This window comes from Mustela lutreola, chromosome 14 (genome assembly GCF_030435805.1).
Source record: "Mustela lutreola isolate mMusLut2 chromosome 14, mMusLut2.pri, whole genome shotgun sequence".
NCBI lineage: Eukaryota > Metazoa > Chordata > Mammalia > Carnivora > Mustelidae > Mustela > Mustela lutreola.
This window is the reverse complement of record NC_081303.1, coordinates 72,097,449-72,114,895: the sequence shown is the minus strand read 5'-3', so window position 1 is coordinate 72,114,895 and position 17,447 is coordinate 72,097,449. Positions and strand designations below refer to the sequence as shown.

At 44.9% G+C, this 17,447-nt stretch overlaps 1 long non-coding RNA gene across 1 annotated transcript; it reads right to left on the bottom strand.

The window, feature by feature from the left end:
* Window positions 1–810: 810 nt before the first annotated feature.
* On the bottom strand, window positions 811–5,577 carry LOC131815288 (uncharacterized). The gene is made up of 3 exons (XR_009347643.1): window positions 4,339–5,577; window positions 3,940–4,205; window positions 811–3,281 (listed from the first exon to the last, which is right to left on the bottom strand). It is a non-coding gene; the product is annotated as an uncharacterized LOC131815288 (long non-coding RNA).
* Between the last annotated feature and the right edge of the window lie 11,870 nt (window positions 5,578–17,447).

The following is a 17,447-nucleotide window of genomic DNA, read 5'->3' as shown; positions in this document are numbered from 1 at the left end:
CAACAATGACCACGGTCGCCAAACTGTGGAAAGAACCAAGATGCCCTTCAACGGATGAATGGATAAGGAAGATGTGGTCCATATACACGATGGAGTATGATGCCTCCATCAGCAAGGATGAATACCCAACTTTTGTAGCAACATGGACGGGACTGGAAGAGATTCTGCTGAGTGAAATAAGTCAAGCAGAGAGAGTCAATTATCATATGGTTTCACTTATTTGTGGAGCATAACAAATAGCATGGAGGACAAGGGGAGATGGAGAGGAGAAGGGAGTTGGGGAAAATTGGAAGGGGAAATGAACCATGAGAGACTGAGGAATCTGAAAAACAACCTGAGGTTTTTGAAGGGGCAGGGAGGGGCGGTGGGAGGTTGGGGGAGCCAGGTGGTGGGTATTAAGGAGGGCATAGATTGCACGGAGCACTGGGTGTGGTGCAAAAACAATGAATTCTGTTATGCTGAAAAGAAATTTTTTTTTAAAAGTAAAAAAAAAAAAAAACCCATATTATTGTGTTTGAGTCTTAAAATAGCATCTCATTTTGTCTTCCACAAAAATAACGCTAACTGTCACTTTAATCAAATGCATATACTGAGTATCATCCCTTGGCGAATTTGACATTTCTGACCTCAAGAAGTTTTCTGTCTTTTGCTTTCCTGGCAGAAGGAGAGAACTATGCAGCTTTCACAAGAATACATGTGAACACCGCACTGGGTTCGTTGTCTACTGACTCAGTCTCTTGAGGTTTTTCTCTTTGCTTTCTACCCAGAGTCTCTTCAATACCCTACTTCCTTCTACTGAAGGACTCACACAAACTTTTTCATCCCCTGGTTCCCAATTTAGTGTCTCCTTCCCAGGAAATCCTCTTGTAGGTCCTGTCTTAGGCTAGGAGAAGTCTTCTTTGTGTTCACTGGCATTGGATCTTTTTTTCCCCTTTTCTACCACTTGTGACAACTGTAATTATCAGTTGTCATTTCACCGGCACTATAAGCTTCAAGAGTAGACGTGCCCTTTCTGTCTTTTAAGGTAGGTTTATCCAAGTGACTAACTCAGGACCTCCTCAGAGTGTGCTCTCAATAAATACAGTTGCCCAACAAAATAGCACCACATACCAAACTAAGAATTTCACAGGGTCCAATGGAGCATAGACGAGAGTCATCTAATTGAGGCAAGAAGTAATATATAAGCTGAGATCAAAGATGTCCATCCACATACCCAGAGACATATACAAAAGTACAGGGGAAAAGCCAAGCGTCTAAGGGTCTAGGGAAATGTAAGCAGAAGGAAAACCATACACAAACACCTGGAAATGAAAAAGAGTAAGCTGCATTTTATACTTGCATGATTTTATTAGTTCTGATTATATTACCCTGAAACCTGGATTTGCCAGACTCTTGCTCTGTCCCATAAATGTGAAAGCTGGTCTAAAAGGTCATGGAAATACCAATGACCCCTCGTGTAGAAGAAGAGAATTATATTCCATACAAGAAAAAGGGGCAAGCTTACAGGGGCCAGAATGGCAAAACTGTATCAGCTACGATCTTTTATCTTTCCTTCTTTTTCTTTTTTTTAACTTTCTTTCGTTGCAATTAATACATAATTATCTTAGCAAAAAATGACAAAATCCAGACCACAAGTCACTGAAGCAAAATGTAACTTACCTGAAATCCCAACATCTGGGTAACCTCATGTGCGCCCTTTCCAATTCTCACGGCATAGGATACACATAACTTTTTATGAAAATGGCATCCTACATTAATCAATCATCTGTAGCCCATTTTATTTTTTAAGACCTTATGATCATCTTATGAGTGCACTGGAGAGGGAGCAAAAGATTTAAGGAGTAAAATGTAAAATGCATAGATGTCTTGAAGTGCATTTGGAACGATGGTAATCTCACGGAGTATGACTTTTCAAACCCTGTGTTACAGTTATGTCTGTCATGCACGAACTGACATTCTCCACTGTCCTATTCCCTCACCCCGAGGAGCTGTACAATTTCCTCCAGGCTGCATTCCACTGTTACTCCTGTTACTTTCATATAGAAATCAGTACTGCTGATTCACTTCCCTGGGAAAGTGTTTTCCTGGGTTCTGGTAGATGGGTCACATCAGTGAGCACTCAGACACAAGTAAGGTCCAATCACACAGGTGACTGCCCTTAGTGGTCTCCAGCTCCCACCACTCTTTTTTTTTTTTTTTCTTTTCCTGAAGATTCATTTATTAGAGAGAGAGAGAGAGAGAGAGAATGAGCAGGAGGGGCAGAGGGAGAGAGAGAGAATGTCAGTCAGACCCATGTTGAGCGCAGAGCCCGGCGCGGGACTCGATCTCAGGACCCTGAGATCCCAGCCTGAGCTGAAACTAAGAGTCGGATGCTGAACAGACCACACCCCCCGGGCACCCCAAGCTCACAGCACTCCCAAGTGTCTCTGGTCTGAGGAGGTGGCCCCCCGTCTCCGTGGACTTACTTCCCGTGCTTGCTGCTCACGATTCCTTCTCAAGATGAGGCGACTTTCTCTTCCTAAAGCATCCTGAAGCAGCCCACGTGAGCCGAGGCCACTGTGGAGAGAGGACGAGGAAGGCGAGCCGGTCTGCTCCCAGGCTGTCTGTTGGCACGCTGGCTCCTACAGCCGTGGCCTTGAGAAGTCCTGTTCACTCACGCTCAAGGCCACGGCTGTAAGAACAGCCCTGAGACGGAGGCACTCGGGGCCGCAGGGGGGGCTGCCGGCGCGTCTTTCTCAGGCCTTGCAACACGGCGCTCGTTGTTTGGAAATGGACACTGCGAGGTGGCCTCTCAGCCCCGTGCACACTCCTGACAAGGAAAAGCAGTTGCTGTTTGTGTCTTGCCGTGGTCTTCAGTCTCCAATTTCAAGGCTACGCAAGGTGGGCTTTGTTTTTCTTTTTCTTTCCTTTATTTAATTATTTATTTTACTGATTTTATTTTCCTTGGCCACTTAAGTGGTTAAAAGTCTATTTAAATGTATTATTCTTTTCTCTAGAGAGCCAACAAGATTTCCAAGATCAATATTATAAACTTCAGGGACAATTGTGAACGGGTTGTTCAAGTTAATACGGCAAGACGTCCAATGCTTGCTCAGTTGTCTTCTCCAACACATGGAATTAGAAGTCTTGACTTGCCAGAGGGAGCTTTAGCTGGTAATTGAATATAAAAAACCAGGACTATCTCTGACACTCTCCCGATGATGGTGAAGTCTTCCCACTTGGCAGGGTATGGATTGGAGGCCTCTTAATACACATTCTCTCAAGATATCTCCCTGAAAGTTCTACAGAAAAAGATTCATTAGGCAACCCTGGCATTTAATCAGCGATGATTATCTATTTTTTGCCACAATGATCAATGACAAAAGAAGAACAGTCGATATTTGTGTCTGTGAGATACAATCTTCTCAAGCCCAACTGAATTGTATCAATAGTCAATTTATTTTCATTTAAATAATGCATTTCCAACCAAGTTTGGATTCTGGTTGTGACGTGCTGTCAGAATAAGAAATAGACTGGCTGCTATTGCCTGGGTTGGAAGTACATTCAACAGTTAAGCAAGTGATTAAACATTCAGGACTGTTGCCGCTGCTTAATTATAGTTGGAAGGAATATTTCAATTCATAAAACTATTTGCACGCTGCTGTCATCTCAGCTAACTCTTACATAATCAGCAGCTTCTTGACCCTGCCATGTTGGTCTCCTGGGATAGTCCCTCCACTTTACCTTTATTATTCTGTGTGCAGTCTCTCAGGAGATCCTTCATACAGAGCAATGCTCTAACTGCTGAGGATAGGTCCCCTAGGGTTCCTCTCTATCCTTACCGGAAGACCAGCCTGATGCACCCATCTCAGCAGGGTTGAAGTCTGCCATAAGGAACCGTGCAAACCCACAGAGGTCTGGGTCTCCCTGGCAGGTCTTCCTAGGTTTTTGCTAACTTACGGCTGCTTTGGTGGAATTATCCAGACGGCTTCCAAATTCAGGCTGCAACTTCTCCATCCCCCTCGTGCAGATCCATGCAGTAGGTTTTTTCCCCTTTAGATGACTTCACGTCCGTCATATGCCAAATGCAGCTGGTCTCCGAGCCCCTCCCTTCCAGCCAGGTTCCCCTCCTCCCTGAAGACCACAGAGCAGGTCACAGCAACACCGCCTCCGGGTTCCTTCCGTTTATTTGACATCTTGAGATTCTCCAGGGTGTCTCCCATGCCCTTCATAGAAAAAAAACAAAACAAAAAAAAACAAAACAAAAAAAAAAAACAAGGAAAAGCATTTTTAAGGACTTCAACCCTTTTAGAGGTTGGTGTTTTTTCAAATTCTGGAAGTCTCCATTATCATACTTACAGAAGCCGATTACACACTTTACACACTTGTTCTCTCTATAACTGAGAAAGGCAAGACTAAAACTGGAATCCATCCATCCGCTGAAGGCAAGGATCCCAGGCAGGGGTGGGGAGAAGCGCAGTGCCCGATTCATTTACAAATGCTCCAGGAAGGATCCCCGTGCTTGTGAGGATTCTGTCCCTTCATCAGGCCCCTGGTCTGTGTGTCCGCGGCATTGAAATCAAAGGACCTGCCTCCATCCAGGAGGTGCACTCACGTGCTGGTAACGACAGGCCTCTACCGTCCTCTCCCGCTGCCACCGGGGCTCGAGGCTCGAAGGAGAAAGAAAGGGGGAGGAGTGTCTGGGGGACTCAGGGCTCCCCTTTGAAACTGGAGCCCGACTAAGGGTGTTGGCATCCGCTGATCCACGCTTAAGTCTGCCCACCGGGTAAGAAAAGTTCAGCGCTGCAACTCCTGGCAGCTACAGACATTTTTTTTTTTTTTTTAACAATAACAACAACAAAAAAAATTAAGAAAAAAAAAAAAAACTTGGCTGTAATTTTTCTTTGTGACTCAGATGTTTACAGGAAGAAAACTGTTCAGTTTCTCTGGCTGATGAAACCGAAAGTCATAGATGTTGATGGCAGGAGGAGTTTCGAATGATTTCATAGGGACACACTTCGGGCCTGAAGGACAGCAAAGCTGGACACAGCCGGCCCTCGTCCAGTGGCTCTCGCTGTTGCCTTTGCCTCGTCATGCTTCAAAACATTTCATTCTCCTCTGCCCTTCAGGCGACCCTAACATCCTGTAGGTCTGAGTGTGAGATCTTTACTGATTTCTCTCTTGCTGCTACAAGCGGTGATTCTTTATTTTTCCTGGAGGCCTCAAGAGCTACATACCAGGGTAGTGGATTAGCCTTGGTTGTGCCCTGGGACATTCTCCGAACGGATGGAACCCAGTGCTTAGCTCGTCACCCTAAGTTCACAAGGGACAGAATTCAGTCTGGTTCTTGGAGTCGGGGAGAGGGACCGACTGTGTTCAGGAAAGTGGAAACCGCAGTGGTTTCATCCTAAACCTTCATGTACCTGTAAATAGAAGAGTTACCCTGTACTGTACCACCACTGAGGCCTGAAGACAGCATTTGGCTGTTGCGGATTTTAGAATGCATCCTGGGGGCAGCGTGCTGATGTCGAGAAGCGGGCTTTGGCTCTCCTGCCTGGAGGAGGCTCAGGGAACTTGCCGGCTGGGGTGGGCGCTGGGGTAGGGCACAGCGGGGTGGGAAGAGAAAAGTATTAGGCAGTGATATGAAGTAAGAAAACATATCTGGACACAAACTATATTCTGTGGTATTATCCCAGTTTCACAAAACAAGAGAACACACGCGCACACACACAGCAGAATGCTTCGCAAGTTCACGGGCACGCTCACTCAAGCGCATAGCGCCGTAGTGTTGTCCTAAGTGCCGCGGGGCCGCGCTACCACGGGTGGCGGACAGCATTTCAGGTCATGGCAGACAGGCTCCCCGGGCTCCTCAGAGGCAGAGGCAAGTCTGCTGAAGGTTTGCAGGAAGGAAGTGGCGGGAGTTCATCTGTTATCTACGTTGTGAAACGCTTTAGTCTTTCTGCATAGCCTGGTACACAACGGCTCCAGGTGTGCTCGAGAGGAAGAGAACATTGAAATGTAGGTCTTAGAATTTCCCAAGTAGTACATGCAGTTTTTCATTTAACCTCTTTAAGTCTGGGGTCAGCTTAAAAAAATATTTTCTGAGATTTTTTTCTTTATTTTGTCTGTTTAATAAGTGAAAAATGCTAAAATCTTGAAACGTAACAAGGACTTTGTCCAATTTTCCATTCAGTTTTCCCAATTTCTAATATAAATATTGCACGTATATATATGTGTGTATTTATATATGCATATAGAGAGAGAAAAATAAGCTATAGCTATTTTTAGTAATATGAAGGAATATAAAATGATAACAAATAATAGATTTTTATTACTATTAGGAAATACATAATTACAACTATTGTACATTTCAGGGTCTTCAAATTTTTAGGCTGAGGACCCCTGTAATCAAAAGACAGATTAACGGGAGCAGAACAACTTTGGGTGCAGAGTGTGAGGACCCCACCAAGAAACGAGCCACAGCGGCAGCCGGAGGCCGGTGGACCGTTCTGAGCCAAGCAGGGGGCAGAGGTCTGAGGTCCCGAAGGTAGGTGATTCACAGGCAGATGAGCAGAGATGTCTGGTACCCAAGCTTCGCCCTGTCAGGCAGAGGAGTGTCCTGGTTATCTCCGGTCATCTCTCCCCCCGGCGCAGGCCCGCTCTCTAAATTCTTTTAGGCAGGTCGAAGGGAGGAGAAGGACCTCTCCTGAGCAGCTCCAGCTCCACACACGGCCAAGTGGCCCCTGAGGGGTGGGCATCCCGCGGACCTTCAGCAATGAAATCCCACTTCTGCCGAGGCTCTCTGTCTTCCAGTCAATTTCTAATTAACGACTGAGATGAACTTGTCCGATTAGATCACAGTTCGTGTGACAAAACTCCCCCAACTCTTCTTCAACACTGAAAAGACCTTTTGTCAACAACACATAGGTAGATGAAGAGAAAGTACTTTGTGTCTTCTGGTTTTGCCCTTTATGTGTTTTATTTATTTGCTTATTTATTTTTTGAGAGAGAAAGGGAGAGAATGTGAGTGGGGTGAGAGGCAGAGGGAGAGAGAGAGAGAGAGAGAGCGAGAACCTCAAGCAGACTCCATGCCCAGTGCAGAGCCTGACGCAGGCTGGATTGCACGACCCTGAGATCATGACCTGAGCCCAAATCAAGTCAGATGGACGTTCAACCAACGGAGCCTCCCAGGTGCCCCCTATTAAGTTTTCATTTTGATTCTACTTAGTTAATGATGCAGTCTCTGTGGAAATCATTATTTCAATCTGTACCTTTATTCTATGCTTCCTACTTCCCTTTTTTGTCAACATTTTAACATGCGTTCCCCGAAGGGGATGATGTTCCCATCGTCCCCTCAGGACAGGTGACTTGGGGAGCTTGTGAGTGTCCTCTCCTCACTCCTCAGCCGCGGGTCATCTCCTCTCCATTTTGTTTCTCTTCAGTCCTGGTGTGGTTTGTTTGAGACAGTGACAGACCTAATTAAGATGGTTATTCATTCTTACCTACCTTTTATCCCGAATCATTTCCTGGCGTTATTTATGTGTTTTCTTATTAAATGTGATTTCCAAAATAGTGTTTTGGTGGATGTCTTCCCCCCCCCCCCCAAATCTCCTGGTTGTTAGCTGTGCTGGTTAATACCAGACAATCACTTTTTAGGTCCTCACATTAAAATAAAATTTTGGCTAGATATAAAACTCTAGTTTTTCAAAATTAGTTTTCCTTTGATGTAGGTTGGGGACACCTCCCTGAAGCCATTAGGGTTCCATAGGGTTTGGAATTCATATTTTGAGTAACTTAAGAAGGGGTATTTAATTCATACACTATACGTAGTATATGATGTAGATGGCTCAGCGGGGTCTAGGTTATGGCCCCGAATCGAACGTACTGATACTTGTACAACAAAACATGTAAAGCCACTAAAGCAATCCCATTCCATAAATATTCGATCCTGCTCTTGGGAGCAAGGAGAAGTCCAGCAAGAGAATGATGGTGGCACACGGACACAGAGAACGGGCTCCGACATCCAGTTTATTGCCTTGGTAAGGTTGCCAGAGCAAAGAAACCCAGAGTCTAGTTCCGTGCCTGCCTCCTAGGGACTCTCAATAAGTATATTTACTCAATGAAGAAATAAATATTGAGTACTAACAGATGAGTCAGCACAGCTAATAAAGGACCAGTAAGTGTCATCTTGTATTGAAAACCATTAGTAGGGGAAAAATCTACTTCCTCCAAACAATAACAGACACTATCATAGAAACGTGACAGAACAACGGAGTCCGTCCCAGGAGCAGAGCCAGCCTCTGGGGATGGTGGCAATCCGTGCATTCCCAGCTAGGTCACCTTCCCCCATACTTTCAGATACTTACACAAACCCCACACATGACCTGCTTCAACAAAGCGCCGTCTCTCTGTCCCTGCTCCTTACACCTCCCTGAAATTAATTACAGGTGCGATCACATCCTGAAAGAGCTTCTCATCAGTCTTAAACTGAATATAATTCCTTTACCCCATCTCTTGTTCCTTTATCAAACATGCAGTTGGACACACCACCAGATCCTACAACTTTTGCTCTTTACAAGGTATATGTTTATTAAGTGACTCCTGATCTCAAGACGATTCTTGCCTTTGGTTGGTCCAAGTTCAGAGGGAAGCTGTGGGGAGATGGCCAGACACGCGACCCGTAGAGGTGGCCACAGATGACGGCTCATTCTTTGTGTTCCAGTGCGCATTCCCACCTCTCACTTGTGCCCGCCCACACGCTTCCCACTTATGCTGTACTCTTCCTGCTCCCACACCATGACTTTTGACGTGTGCTCCCTTACTACTTTTCTTTTGTTTGGAATCTCTTTCTCTTGTCTGCTCTTTGTCTCAGTCTTTTCCAATGCTGATCCAATCCATTTTGGGTTAAGTCCTTCCTGATGCCCCACCCAGAATAACTCAGAGCCTTTTTTTTTTTTAATTTACTTATTTATTTTAGAGAAAGGGTGTGTGCAAGCAGGGGGAGGGGCAGAGGGAGAGAAAATCCCCAAGCTGACTCCACTGCGTGTGAAGGCTGACTCAGGCGGAGATCATGACCTGAGTCCAAATCAAGAGTCAGACACGTAATCGACTGAGCCACCCCAAAGACCCAGCTCAGATCGTCTTACTGCCTCCTTTCTGGTAGGGGATTTGTCACAACTAAAATAAATCTACGGTTTTCTTCCCTATTAGAAATAAATTCAGATTATAGAGGCAACAGAAGCCATGTGAAGAGTGAGTTCACTCCTGTGTGCATTAAATCCTGTCCCAGACCATGTTCCGCTGGGCGATGCTATCGACTCTGCAGTTACCTCCATGCAGGGCACAGAAGCCTGTGTCTGGAGGGAACGGGCAGGGGACTTGAGAGACGGGCATGAGGGGCGCTAAGTCACTGTCCTATAATCTAGTTTCCAACCCACACCCACGTTGCTCTCTGACTCAAGCCGCCAGCCTCCACCACCCCATACATCCCAGCTAAAGACAGACTGCTGGTATACTGGCTTTCTCAGTTTAAAAGATGTGTATTTTATTTTGTTGTTAGTTCCAAGAACCTGTATTCTTATTCTTCCTGGGTTCTGCCAAAGATTTTGTCGATGATGTAGGTTCTTGATGCTTTTGTATTCAGAACTGAAAGCAGACCCCCTGTACCTTTTATCTGTTCTGCCATGTTTCCCTTCAAACCAGGAGCACAGAAGTGCACGAACACACACGGAACAAGGGATGGTGGTCTACAAGGCATCACACTGGAGGGAAAAATAATCAGCTGCCCTTCTGAAATATTATGCAACCAAACTTTGTCTTTGAGATCTCTACATTCTATTGTTGTGGAAATATTTTACTTAACTGATTAAAATGTGGGAATATTTTACTTAACTGATTTTTAAAGGGTAATAATCAAGCCATTCCTGTTGATGGGATTGCATTACTACGGATGACTGATGTGAATACAGAGACTTTTCTTTATAAGGTGCTTCTGAGATTTTTGTCAATGGGGTCATCATAAACCATAAAACACTGTGCATCAGAGAAGACACACAAACTCTTATCTGCCTTAAAATGACAATGACAATAATGTTATTTGCATTTATTGAGCACCTAAGGTGGGGAAGGGGAGAACTCCAGGACCAGTGTTCTTTCTTTACACACCTCGTTTTTCTCTTTGTTACATGTCCCCGTGAGCACGGTATTGTTGCTGCCGTTTCACACCAGTAGAAAATTTCCTGTTGTTTCTTAGGAGCTCAATGTGTATTTACTGAACGGACGCATGGATAGGTGGATGGGTGACGTGCTGGCTTCTCACCAAGGCCACCATCATGCAGTTGTAAAATCTGGCTTGGGTGCCCTAGGCTGATGGCCAAGTTCTACTTCATCATGAAACACCAAAGTCCCATCATGATTTTTAAAATGCCAAGATGGTCATGGTCAATTATTTGAGACACTCTCGCACAGAAGGGGTGAAAAGTTATTCAATGTTGTTTCTGATAGAAATGAGTAGTCCTGGGTGTCTGGGTGGCTCAGTTGGTTAAGCGACTGCCTTCAGCTCAGGTCATGATCTTGGAGTCCCAGAATCCTGCATCGGGCTCCCTGCTTAGTGGGGAGTCTGCTTGTCCCTCTGACCCTCTCCCCCCTCATGCTCTCTCTCAAGTAAATAAATAAAATATTCTTTAAAAATGAGTCGTTCTGGGCTAAAAATAACAGACAATGTTTGAATTTAAACTTTGAATTTTCTAGAAAGAAGAATGATTTAGTTACTAGAGCTGTTCAGAGTAGAATGAGCTGTCTCAGGGGACAGTGTGCTCTCTGACACTCCCTCTCAGAGCAGAAAGTGGTCGGCGGCCTGTCAGGAGAATACAGAGAGATCTCTGCCCTCCGAAGAAGAGAAACTCGGCCTCCCCAGGAAAGTTAGGTCCATGAAACAGGGTTCTCAGGAGGTATGCAGGTCAAGTCTCCCTTCCGTGTTGAGAGCATGGGAGAGACACAGACTCCAGAGAGAGGAGGGCATCACCACCACGTGACCCCCAGCACGGCAGCCACTGTAGCTCCCACTCAGCGGTACCCAGGGAGCATTCGTGTACCCAGGATCTCGCTCTCCCGGACAATCAGTCAGGGGCACATTTCCCTGTGTGATCTCCTTATCATTCCAGCCTCTGGCTTTCCTCTTACAGAGCTCTCTCAGCCCTGATCACACCTCCTCTGAGCTCCACGCCCTCCTGTTTTTCAGCTCCCTCCCCGTAGCAGTCTGTCCCCTCTGTTGACTATGGACTCCGACTCCACTCACGGTTTGCCCAGGTCTCCTCCACCTTCCACGAGTTGAGGTCGTGGGCAGAACAGAGCGCAGCACTCTGAGTGTGGACAGGCAGTGGCTAGGCAGGGAGAACATTCCACAAAGGAAAAGTGAAACCCACAGGAAACAGAACAAAACCTGGTTTCCTAGCGGAATAGTTCAGGGCAGCTTGGATAAACGTTCCCATCCAAAGCTGATGTAAGAATGACCAGGAGGAATGTTAGTGTCGTGTAGAAATGTAATTGACTTCCTATACATGGCGTTGGTAACTTCGTGCAGTTCTGCGTAATTACTGCCACCCTGAAACCATCTCTAAGAGCTACAGCTTCTAACTTCAGGTAGAAAATACAGTGCAAGACACAACTGGTTCCTTCTCAAAAGTGCCGTAGACACTGCCAGGCGTCTACAGGTGCACAGCACCGTGGGCTTATACCATCACTTACATGGTTTCATTTGGCCTTCATAGAAATCATCAGAGAGAAGCCATATTATTCAGGCCATACACAGGCACACAGTCACACACACTGATACACACAGACACACACACAGATACGCATGCTCCCACCCACCCACACACAGACACACAGACACAGTACTATATAAAAGTGTTCACGGTTTTTGCTGTAATTTAGAACTGAACTCAGAATCTTAAATTTGATACATTTGTCATTGCTGAGGCAGGAGAGAGACCATGCTAGGGAGTATTCCATCCACAAACTTTCTACCATCTTGCACGTCAATAATACCTTTTGTTTCTTTCCCTTCTGATGCTCATGAGGTGATATCGTAAAGACTTCAGGAACACAGAAACATTGACTCGGGTCCACAGAGCCTCTTCTCTTGGGCCAAAGAGTCTTAAGCCCTCGCCTGAAACTAAAAGGGAATCCAACTCTGAGGTCAAGCCCTGCCATCAGTTGTAAATTATTATGCTTTTTTCAAAATTCCAATTCATTTGTCCTTATTGCTAAGTAAATGTGCATAAATTGTGGTTTTAGTAATTTGTGGTAAGAATCTCGCAAAATTAGGTATTTATGGTGGGTTGGAAGCTCAATATTAGCAACAGTAAAGAATCTCATCTCCATTTTAGAATGGAATCGTATCGGGGAGATCTTGAGAGCAAAGTGAAGCCTTCAAATAAAGCAGAGTAAAGGAACTTTCATTCCAGAAGGATCATCAGAGAAACCTTCCCAGAAGATGGTCTATCTGAGATGAAGTGATCAAATAAAGAATGGGAGTAGCAGAGATAAAGACAGAGAGGTGGGAACATACACCTTGTCCCATTAAATTGAGGGTCAGAGGATAGGAGCTCAGGTGAGTCAGAAGCTGATACGTTCATGCACTTTCCCTGCGTCGTGCTCTAAAGATGAGATTAAAGGTGTCCGTTTCAGGCACGTAGGACAGATCACTCCTTTCTTCTGCTCCGCAGAGCCTCATTTTTATTCCAGTCAAAGTAGAGAAATCACCCACAGGCATACAGATGCCCTTTCTGCCACCAGAATTTGTTTGCGTGTTAGAGCATTGTTTGGGGGCAGAAGAAAGAACACAGAATGTTAAAACTGAGACACGGATTGCAAATGCCAGGGAAGAAGAGCTTAGTAGAAGAAGAATTCAAGTGGGAGAGGAAAGAATGTCACCTGATAATTCAAATGAATTCCTACTTGGTGCTTGTGCCCCAACGCCCCCTCTTCCGAATGTGTCCATAACATCTAATTTTCCTGTAGCCATATTAGATATCAAGATAGTCATATTTTGTAGAGGAATAAGAACACGATGAAACAGAGAATGATATAGAAAAGATATATGGAGTGAGGGAAAGAAAATGGTACAATCTCAAGTGTGATGTAGTAGACAAGCATCCCCTCTTTTGCTTTTAACTGAAAGCAACAAGCCAGAGGTCAAAGTTTATATATGGAATTTATAGTTCCATACAGGTGGGAGCCTTATAGACCAACCTTAGTTTTCCAAAGAGACAAAAAAAAAAAAAAAAAAAAGGTGTAGACTTTGGGAAAACTACATTCCTGTGGTTTTACACCACAGGAATTCAGCTGACACCAGAAGTATGAGAGTGTCAACAATGTGCTAATAAATTAGACGAAGAGTTTTATTAGGATATATTAAGTAAGGATATGTAAGCTTACCTTCATATGGACTTTATTTTTTTCCCCTCAAGATTTTATTTAAATTCTAGTTAGTTAACATCTAGTGTAGTTTTGGTTTCAGGGGTAGAATTTAGTGATTCATCACTTGCATACAACACACGGTTTCATCATGAGTGTCCTGCTTAACGCATCACTCATTTACTCCACCCCCAACCATCTCCCCTCCGGCAACCCTCAATTAAGATCCCCTGTAGTAAAGAATCTCTTAGAGTTTCCCTCCTCTTTGATTTCATCTTATTTCTTTTTCCTTCCCTTCCGTTATGTTCATCTATTCTGTTTCTTAAATTCTGTATATAAGTGAAATCATATGGTATTTGTCTTTCTCTGAGTGACTTACTTCACTTAGCATAATACACTCTAGTTTAATCCACATTGTTGCAAATGGCAAGATTTCATTCTTTTTGATGGCTGGGGGATATATATATATATATATAAAATCACATCTTCTTTATCCATTCATCTGCCAATGGACATCTGGACTCTCTATATTTTAGCGATTGTGGCCATTGCTGCCATAAGCTTCGGGGTGCAGGTGCCCCTTCGAACCACTATGTTTGTATCTTTAGATAAACACATAGTAGTGCTATTGCTGGGTCATAGGGTAGTTCTCTTTTTAACTTTTTGAGGAAGGTTTTGAGAAGTGGCTCACCAGTTTGCTTTCCCACCAACAGTGTACAAGGGTTCCCCTTTCTCTGCATATTTGCCAACATGCTCTTTTCAGAGTGGTTAATATTAGGTTTTAAAAGGATATGAAACTTGTGCTAAGTGATAGAAGATTTGTAGACATGAGCAGTGTCAGGAAGGACATGGCTGGGGGTTAAAAGCGAGGGCTCTGGAGTCAGATAGGCCTGGCTCAGCTCTAGCTCCATCATTCCCTGGTTGTGTTGTGTGGGGTAAAGAGCTTGGATGGACTTCTCTCACGTGGAGAAAGTCTCTCGCTCACAGGTCGATTGGAAAGGTCAGTAGGAGAATACATACACATCACTTATCACAGTCCTTGTGGCTCATCAGGGCACAGTAGTATTGTTCTTGGCAGAGTGGAGGAATGGGAGCTGTCGGTGGGTAGAGGAAGCATCACGAGCAGATGCTGGAAGCATGGGGCAGTGTGAATGGGTCCCTCCCGCGGAGGCTTGATGTACAGGAGAGGGGATGGGGAAATTTGGCTGCAGAGGGAAAAAACGTGTTTCACAGTAACCTACTTTACATCAGAAAGAAATTGGGTCTTCACTGTAAAAAGTGGGTAAATAACTGAGAGGTTTTCTGTAAAATAAATTATTTGGGGGCGCCTGTAGGGCACAGCTGGTTAAACGCCAGACTCTTGTTTTCTGCTCCGGGAGTGAGGTAGTGAGGCTTTCCCGCATATCCTTCCTCAAAGATGGTCTGTCTAGTGGGACTGCACATGGTGTCCAATACGGAGATGATGGAAATGACCACTTTCCAGGGACACTGCAGCTCCTACAGATACTTAAAATATAATAATAATAATAATAATAATACTTAAACAACTTGAGGACAGTAGGTTTGGTTACTAAGATCCAATGGCCAAAATTCCTATAAAACACAACTTACTGAAACTGCCTCATAAAGAAACGGAACATCGGAATGTCCCTATATCTACACAAGGAAATTCATTTGTAATAAAAATCTTTCCACAGTAAAAGCTCTGGGAATAAACAATTGATGATTCTATCAAGCGACTTAGGAGGACGTATTTATTACTGATCTTAGACACATGCATTTAGAAATGCCAATATCACCATCATACCCAAATCAGATAAAGATCAAGCAAAAAGAGACATAGAAGCCAATATCCCTCATGAAAGTAAATGTAAACATACTTTCTTAAACCCTTAAAAATTGAATCTAGCAATATGTAATAAGCGATAGGGAGCCCTGGGACCCTGTGCGTGAACTCAGGGATGCAGCACTGATGCCGCATGTAAACCTCTATCATGCTTTGCGTTTCCGTGGAAGGAGACACTGACTGCCCCAGGACAGCAAGCTATGTGGGTGACCAGTGGTCCTGTAAATTCATAAATCAAGCCGGCCAACGCTTCCACTCTGGCAGGCTTCCTTCCAGCTCTTGAAGATCAGGATACCGCCGCTCCTCCCGGGCTCCTTGGCTACAGCTGCCCTAACAAAATATACAGACTGAGGGTTGGGGGTGGGGGGCTGCTTACACAGCAGAAATCTATTTCCTCAGTGTTCTTGAGGCTGGAAATCCAATATCAAATTGTCAAAGGTTTGCTTCCTCCTGAGTTCCAGTTCGCAGGCCATCACCTTCTCACTGTGTCCTCACACGGTGTTCCCTACTCTCTGGGTAGGTTAAAACCTCCTCTTTTTAGAAAAGCACCAGTCCCATTGGATTAATGCCCCTCCCTTAGGACATCACCTTAACTTACCTGCCTCCTTAAAAGCCCGATCTCTGACCAAATACAGTCACAGGGCGGGGTGGGGGGGGAGACTTCAACACATGAATTTGGGGGAACACAGTTCAGCCTATACCCTCCCTTTCTGTTTTTTTCTCTGAGATGCAAACTTTGTCACTAAGCTTTCCTCCATGAGCCCAGTGTGGATTTGAGAAGGCCTAATTGTGGTTTTCTGATGTAATTGTTCTTTTGCTTACTTCTGCTTTTCTCCTTAGATTCGCTCTGCTGTCTCCTAGATTGATAGCTTAGGGTGCAGGTTGACTAACATTTTTGTTTTTCTATAAAGAGCCATCGAGTGAACCCTAGGTTCTGTGGCTGGTCTGCTCCACAGTGGCACCATGAAGACAGGCATAGAAAATGCATAAGTAAATGAGCATGTCCGTATTGCAATAAAGCTTTACTCACAAATACAGAGAGTGTGTTAGCTTTGGCACACAGGACTCCAATCCAGTGGGGACCTCTCCTGAAGATTTGGACTATGTGAATTAATCCTTCAGGTAATGAAGAGTCATGTGAGTGTATCTGTTCTCTGTATCAAGAGTTCTTCTATGTATGTTCTACTAGGGAGCTTTCTGCACGACGCCACAAATCATCAATTGTTTGACTACTGCCTATTAGGAAAAATGCACATTTTAGCATTCCTTTGCTTCATCTATTAAAATTCCAATTGCACTGTATGAATTATGGGGCATTGCTCTGAACTGTCCTTATTGAAGACATGATCCGTGTTTGCACACCGGAGCCCAACCAAGGACATTATTCCACCTGATGACAAGAAAAAGAGCAGGAAAATAGCCTGATATGGTCATTCCCGTATGATCTCTGATCTCTGGGATGGGGACCTCTCTGACCTCCCTAATGTCCCTCTTCACGCATTACCTTAAGAGCAGCTCCACGGATCCATAAAAGCTTCCACCTGCAGCAAAGAAGGAGGGACACCACGTGTGTTTGTGGACATCTCGCCAGGTCCCCTTGCCTCCCCACGACTTACTCACACTTTGGTGGAGTTTTCCGACGCTCCCACCTCTAGACTTCAGCTATGCCCTCCACGACTGTCGATTGAATTAAAACAATCACTTTCTTCCCTTGAGATGACCTCGGATCACCCCCCAGAACCAGCAGTCCTTTGGGACCCTTTTCCAGCCATGGCTCCATCCTGCCTGCAGACCAGCCGGTGGGTTACAACCATCAGGTCAGCCAACTGGCACCAGTTATTCAACACGTGAGGGTTCACGGTGCTCGGGAGTCCATCCACTGTCCTTCACGGAAACAGCACTGCACAGCGAGAGGTTTACCAAGTCCCACAGTCCAGAGGTTCAGTGTTTTCCAGAAACTGCAAGGGCTTATGCTGTCGAGATAGGAGCTGACTACCCACCTGTGTCTTTTCCACGAAGAGTGCAGGAAGTGTGAGTGATCATTAATTTGACCAATGAAGTAAAGTAGCCTAGTCTCAGCTGAGAGGGCCGCCTCTCTGACTAAGAACTCACACATCGGTAATGACCTTCTACTTCTGCCAAGCTCCGGGTATGTCAGTTACTAGCTGGGTGAATGCTTCAGGCACTAGTTAAACCGAGAGTG